Below are 7,965 nucleotides of genomic sequence, written 5' to 3'. Positions count from 1 at the left end.
GGACTTCACTAGCAAGGATGGGCAGTGGCAGAACATACAGGGATTGCTGAGCCCAGCTGGAACCCCAGAGGTCATATGATGGCACAGAAAAGGTTCATATTTCCCATCTTGCTCTGAAAAATACACCCATGCTCCACAGCTGATATATATGCTCCTCCTGGGCTGTGAATTACTTTAAGAAAACAAAGCCTAATCTGTATGCAGACAGTAATAATATTTTTCCTCATGGCTGTTTTTTGCTTGTAGGATCTCTTCTTTCCCTCCATCTGTCTCAAATGACATAGTTCAGTTAAAACACAAGGCTTGAATCAGTTGTGATTTTGGTGGGGTTAAGGACAGTAAGATATTTCCACCTCTTTTCCAAGAACTAGCTAATGGTTAAGTCAAGAATGTTAAGATGTTGGGAGCTTTTTGACACTGTGATAGAGAGAAGGACAAAGAAAACCTGTTCCAGAAGCACATATGGTACAAGAAAAAAATCTGAAAAATAAAGTAGTAGCTCAAAGCAGAGAAAAGTTATGATAATAGCAGTATAAATTTCTTGCAGCTACTATGCAGCTTGTCACAGCCCCTAAAAATCACAAGTTATTAAGTATGAAAACTAGAATGTAATAATGACATTTTGCATTCCAGCCAAAACAGAATTCGGTTTTGAATTTTATTTTCATTTCAATAGATGAATAATGCCCACTGAAGAATACAGACTGTGTACAAAAGACCCAGGTAAGTTCAGGTACTTTCATTTGAAAAGGAAAAGAAAGAAAGAAAGAATTTTCATGCTTGAATCCAAAAGTAATCAGTGAGAGAGAAAGAAAAAACCACCCTCATTCAGGGGAACAAAGGAAAAGACCATGGAGAAAAAAAATAAAGAGAATTGCAAATTTTACTGCATTCAAAACATTGTAATTTGTTCACATTAAGCTTTGATACATGTGAAATTCCAAATACAGCTAAAGCAAAATGCAGCCCACTACAGGAAAAATTAAATCTTTAATTTGCACAAAGATCCAAATGTAACAAACATATCAAGGTATTGTCTGCTGCATTACATAGAGTCAGAACATATAAAATCTTATTATTTCCATTATTTAATTTTAATTACAATTGCACCCATTGTCCAGGGGATAATTTCCAGAGATTCTATCAGTGCTTCAGAGGCTTCAGAATCTAAAATAGCAAGCAGCATACACAAGAGAAATGGGAAAATATTAAAGCATATCAAGTAAGTGTCGGCTTCTTCCACCAGCTATCTACCTAGAGAAAAAAGTAACACCTATCTGGTACAAAACTCACATTATCACAGGCTTGGTGAAAATCCATCATGTGTTCATAAGAGTCCCCCCTTTCAAGAACTGCAAACGGAGGAAATGAGAATTCCCTCAAATTTTCTGTGCTTCCAATAAGGCTCTGCTGAGTGGCTCTGAGCTCCCACTATGCATAGCCATGAAATCAAGGCATCTGACATCTCTAACATTCTGAGATTTCAGCAGAGCATGAGAAGACAACAACTAAGCAATATGCTTTCTGGAAGTGCTCCCTCTCATAGTGCTTCACTGAGTGGCACATCTGCCACACACTTGCACTTTCTCATGTGGACTGCAAAATGGATAATGCTGACAGACAACACAACCAAAACCATTAGCTGTTTCTCATTTGGCCTTATTTACAGAAACAGAGATGTTAAAGTGCTGCCTTGCAAATAAAAGCAAAGCCCAAAATGCAATAGGTAAAAGTGAATTGTGTTTCTTTCAGTGGGAGTCCTTGAAAAAGTCATCTCTAGGTTTTCCCAGCAGTCTGACCTGTTTGAAGCCAGTGCTGTAGCAAAGCTTCTAATGGGACCAGGGAGCCCAAGTCGTGCACATGATGCTTCTCTGCTACAGCCATGAATTTACTGCTGAAATACAAAGACAAAAAACAGTCAGGTGAACTCATCTTCTGCAGCCTGTGTCCTCTAGGAGGTTTGCAAACACCCAAAGGGGCAGCTTATGGATGGAAAGGAAAGCTGTAGTCACAAATACCATCCCTTACAGCTACAGTTATCATGGTGCATCCACAACCAAGGCCATTCTCTTAAACACTGCATGAACAAAGATGAAGAAAGAAACGTTGGTCCACTATCACAACTTTAATGAGAGACAGCATATGGCAAAATGGTAAACCACAAGGAAGCAGTGGAATAGCAGTGGTCTTGGCATAACCCATCTGCTTATGTGGTAGGTAACTTTTGCAGGCACCAGAAATAAACTTCAGAAAGGCTTTGGGGGAGAGCTTGGAGGCAGTTCTGCATCTATTCATGAAATCACAGAATGACAGCATTAAAAAAATGTTAAAGACTTAAATGGTTTATGGAGATTAGCAATTGAAGGCAGAAATAAATATTTTAATAATGCAGAAGATGAGATATGTAGGAGTGAACAAAGATCCTTGAAAACAAAAGACAAACATCCTACATTTAACGTGACAGGTTAGGTGGAACTAGCTGATGAAGTCAAAGAAAGAAGTGACAGAGGTCAAACTGAGAGCTAAGGAAATTCTCTTTAGAGCGGCAATTATCACTGACAGAAGTGGATCAAACCTGCATTGCCGAAGATAGAAGGGTTGTTGGCATAATCAAGGTATACAAGACAAAGCTATAAGAATGGCCTGGAAGGTTGAGGGCTCTGTTTCAGCTACACTGAGCTTCAAGAGGTGAACATACAGGTCCAAGCAAAGATCAGACAGGATAAGACTTTAGTTTCCTCATGGAAGGTGTAGAACCTGGATGATGAAAAGACACAAAATTAAAGTGTGTGCATTTCTATTCTGAGAATTCTAAAAGACAGAGGACTAATAAGAGGGAAGCTTTTAGAGATTATGGCTATGAATTATGGTGGTTTTGAGAGGGGAACAAAATGAGGATTCAGGAAGTACAAGACAAGAATTCAGTGCATTCTACATAAGTGCCATGACAACACATTTAAAGGAAATATCAGTTGTTGATTCTTATTAATTCTCGGTCTGTATGAGCCTCACTATTATTCTGCATGCTTGTGTGTGCATGCATTAAAAACCAGAGAGAAAGTAGAATCTCAGCTAACAGACTGGTAACTCTTTACTGAAAAAAGGAAAGCAAGAGAACTTAAACCAACCCACAGAGAATGGAACAAGCTTGTCAATTTTGAAACTGTTTTCTAAATACATTAGTAAAAGAAAAAAAAATTAAGGGAAAAAATCTCAAGTGTCACTTGCCAGTTTCCTACATCCTACATCTCTTATATGGACTTCACAGAATCACAGTATGGCTTTGCATGAGAGGGCGTGGGGAATTCATCACCTCTGGGCAACGTATTTCCATGTTTTACTACCATCATTGTAAAAAATCGCTTCATTATATCTAATCTAAATGGACCATATTTTAGAATCACAGGCAGGTTTTTTGGGTTTTGCATCATAAATCCTTTAGAATGTAGCAATGGACAATGCAAGTGTTTCTGAAGATCTATCTCCATAACAGCCTATGACTACTTAGAGAAGCAGGATTTTTTCAGGCTCACAGAGTCATACAGAGCCTGAAGCCCTGAGGCAGCTGAGCCAGCCAATCTGATACCAACACTGTTATCATAATTTATGAAAATTTATTGTGATCAGGCCACCGATAAAACATCTGTTTTAAAAGTGTGCTCTGCCAATCCCTTAAAAAAGAACAATCTCATCTGAAGTCCTGGAAATCATGGAACACCTCTTCTTTGAATACATTTCCAAACACACATATCACCAAGGAAAACCAGCATTGAATTATTAAGCTTAAGCCACACTTAGCCAAACTACAGACTAACTACCTGTAGAGAGTGGAGAAAATAACCTCTGTAGAGTTTAGTAAAGTTTTTGGAAGCTGAATGAATATGGGCTGGAAGAACAGACTCCTAGGTAGGCTGAAAACAGGCTGGACTGCTGGGCTCAAAGAATACTGCTGGGCACCAACTGCTCAATGGCTGGCAGTCAAAAGCAAGAAATGTTTGTCAGTGATTGATACTGAGATCTGTATTGTTTAAAAACACCTGGGCAATAACAATGAATTTCCAGAATAGTGCAAAGTTTTGCACCTGGGGCAGAGTAAACCCATGCTGGGAAGTAGATGGATAAGTTTCAGCTCAGAAGAACAGGATCTATGAGATACAGCAGACACCACCCTGAACAGGGGCTATAAACGCTCACTCATAATGACCAAGGCAAACTGAACACTCGACTGGACCGGCAAAACAATGGGAATTATTACCCTCCTCTACATGGTGTTGGCAAAGCATCAGGAATCTGTGCCCATTTCCAGGTAGATGTGGAGAACTTGAGAACATCCAGAGGAGGATCACTAAGATGGTAATGGCCTTAGAGAGCATGATTCCTAAGAACCAATTGAGGAAGCTGAGCTTCTGTGGTTCAAAGAAGCTAAGGATTGCTAGAAGAAATACAATGCCAATGGAGTCAAATTCTCCTTGACAGTAGCAGGTGAAATAAACTGTCTTGACCACAATCTGCAGCTTTGGAGACTCCAAGTGGATATGAGGAACAACATAGTACAAATTTGTGCCCTGAAGCTGCCAAATTTATGCTAGAGGATCAACACATTTCCCAGTCAACCACCTTGCAGACACTAATGCCACCAACCTTTTTGTCAATACCAAGCTTCTATCTATTAGATTTAATAGGCTAAATAGCTCCAGCTGAAATACCTTTCTTAAAAAGGCATTGCAGCAAAAGTTCAATCAGCATAAGCCCTCCAAAACCTGTACTGACTTACTCGGAAATATTTTTTGTGCAGGGGATGACAGGAAAAAGGAGTAGAGATTGAAATAGGGAGCATGTTACCCTTCCCACATTTATAATATCCTGTGAAGCTACCACAAAAAGGGATTTGCAGGTCTGAGCTGTCATTGCCTGACATTTCAAAGCCACAGTCCTCTTTCTGTGATTCCCTTCTAGCCCAGATCTGTAAGTTTCCCACTCAGAGAAGGAAAACCCAAGGCCCTCTGTTTGTAGCTACACGTTATGCCTGCAGTCAAACTGTCAACATCTAAGCACTCATGTAAACAGGTACATATTTTAATTCTTTCTCCCACAGGCATAATAAGTATTATTAAGTCTAGGGCAGACAGCAGATTTTTAAAAGGCTTTGGTTATATCAATATTAAGTTTGAATGGTTTTTCAGTCTGCTGTAGTAAGGCAGTAAAATATAATAGCCTCTTAACTGACACATTGTTATCAGTCTTATTATGGCTCTCTTCATGTTTGTCAGTGGATTATGGTAATTTTTTTAGTCACAGGTCTAATCAAAGTAGAAAATTCTGCGATACTGACAGCTCAGGAGAGATATAACTGCTTAGATAATAGTGTCATGAAATTCTAACACAGGCAGAAACTTCAGCATTTCTGCAGTTCAACTCTCCTCCTAGTTAAACAAAGCAACTGTTAGAACAACAGGTTCCTTTTCATGCCCAAGGAACAAATAAAATCCTATGGCTTCTCTTAAATTACTACAGTATTCATAACAAGAAACCTTGTTCTTCCAGGCAGCTAGTGTGATGCACTCTAGAGATGGCTTTGTGATCAGGATTGTAAACTCATCTTAATATCTACCTGTCCAAAACATCTCTTTGCTTATTTCTGAAGAGGTGGTCAAGTTAAACCATTACCCCTTCATGGGAAAAGTTCCTTTGTAAGACTCAAACACCACCTTCTCATTCAAGCAAGCAAGGTGAAACTAATTTTTTTTCTTCAAAGACCCAAGGAAGAGCTTGGTGCAAGCATTATACAGTGGCTTAGAAAGGGAACAGCCAGGACTGTATCCACGTGCAGGGGGTGCAGTATGTCTGAGCAGGTGCTGGACTGTATCTTGTGGGGATTTCTCTGATCCTCAAGAACAGAGAAAGTCCTCAATGTTTTGGGTTTCTACTGAAACAGATCAGAAGAAGGTCCCAACATTAAAAACCTTACAGAGCATAAACCATTCACTTTCTAAAAGACATTTCTAAAATATATCAAGTATTTCCAGTGTAGTTTGCACTGAACTTGAGGGCTGCAGATTGAAAGCTGAATTGATGCATAGATTTAGAGTGTTTATACAAAACACTACACGAAGGCAGCTCACAACATCTCTCCAAAAGAAGTAAGAAAGTAGAGGAATTTTCACTTTCTTCAGGTATACCTCACATGCCAGCTGCAGCAATGGTCAGTGACCCACTGTATCCATCACTGCAATCACTATCATACTTCTAATTGGCTACTGAAGAATGAGATTCTACAAGTGCTTTAATCACAGCTGATGGGACCTTGAAGTTTGAAGTACCACCAATCAAAACAAACAAACAAACAAAAACCCCCAACAAACAACAAAAACCACCAATCAAAACAAATAAACAAAAACCCCCAACAAACAATAAAACAAAAATCAAAGGGAAAAAAACCCCATAAAACAAACAAAAAGACCCACAACAAAACAAACTAACAAAAAGCCCCACACCAAAACCCATAAAACACCAGATAGTAGACTGGTGGCACATATCTCACCAGCATTCTTCACCACTGATATTACAAGAGAAAACATGAACAAACCAAAGAGCAATCCAGGAAAGTAACACCTGCTTCTGTTGTGGAAACAAATAATAAGAAATTCTTAAAGTTAATAGGAATGTTGCCACAGCGTAGTTTTCATTCATTTGCCCTCTGCTTATAAAGCCAGGTTGTTAGTGTCCTGAAGCTTGATCTGATGGTGAGTGACATTCTTCCAATAAAATAATTTCTTGCTTTCCTCAGGAAAATGTTGGATGTCAGAACACTCTCAGGCACAGGAGCAATGCACTATGGAGGTGTTGGTGAAAGAACCTATTCAGAATATCCAGCCATTCCTGAACATGACAGAATGGATATCAAATACATTTAAGTATTTGCAAGTCTTCTCTCTCTCCTTCAACAATTTTTTTATTTCGCTTGACTTACAGAGAGGTAAAAAAAGCCAAAATCAAAAACAAGCCTGGGCAAATGAGCTAAAGATTTGATCTTCACTTAAAATAATACAGGCAGGTACTGAAATGCTGCCTGATGCTACATTTCTATTATCCACAATAGTACAAATCATGCCCAAAGAACATCTTTTTACAGCAATGCAAAACACTTCGAAAACAATATGGATTTTTTTTTATCATGTGAAAGCTGAGAAGAGTCTTATTTTCTAAAATCTGTTTAAATTCCTGGCTACTTCAATGGTCACAGTATTATCAGTCAAGTATAATAAGAACTCCACAGAGCTTCATGAGTCACAGTATTGGACACAAAGCCAACTGATGTCAAGGTGAAATATTATCTTCTCATTGACTCTAAAGGGTTTTGACTCAAGCCTATAGCAAAAGACATGAAGCAAAGCAATGCAAAAACACTTGAAATAAGATATGCCACATCTTAAGACTAAAGACAAATTATTATATGATACAGAATCTCCAGCACTTACTGCTTATCCTTGTAGGATTTAATGCTATTTTCTATAGTTTCTATTCTGCAATGAACTAAGGTTATTGGCAATAAAGATTTCTGTAAGACACTTCACCCTGCTTTTGCAAATTCTTAACCTTTTCCACCAGATTTTGATACGGACTTCAATATCATCCATCATTTTTAAAAGCATACTAATTTCAGAAACTATTGAAACAAGCTTTAGCATATACAAACCAAAGTGCAACTTGAGGGCAGAAAGCGGTGAATGCTGAAATATTTTCAACATAAAAGTGAAACAGGGTTAGCTTTTGTGACTGAAAGAAAGCTGTTGCAAGTAATACAACGGGGTTCAAATTATATAGGTGAACAAATACCTTGTACTAAAGTCCTTCTTTTATAGGTCTCAGAGTTTACTGTCAGAATTTACTGGGGGAAGGGGAGAGAGAATCTAGTTATTCAGTAAATAAGTTCTAACTGACCAGCACTACCCAACATGAATTCTA

The sequence above is a fragment of the Ammospiza nelsoni genome, chromosome 4 (genome assembly GCF_027579445.1).
Source record: "Ammospiza nelsoni isolate bAmmNel1 chromosome 4, bAmmNel1.pri, whole genome shotgun sequence".
Lineage (NCBI taxonomy): Eukaryota > Metazoa > Chordata > Aves > Passeriformes > Passerellidae > Ammospiza > Ammospiza nelsoni.
The sequence above is the reverse complement of the archived record's forward strand: the minus strand, read 5'-3'. Positions refer to the sequence as shown.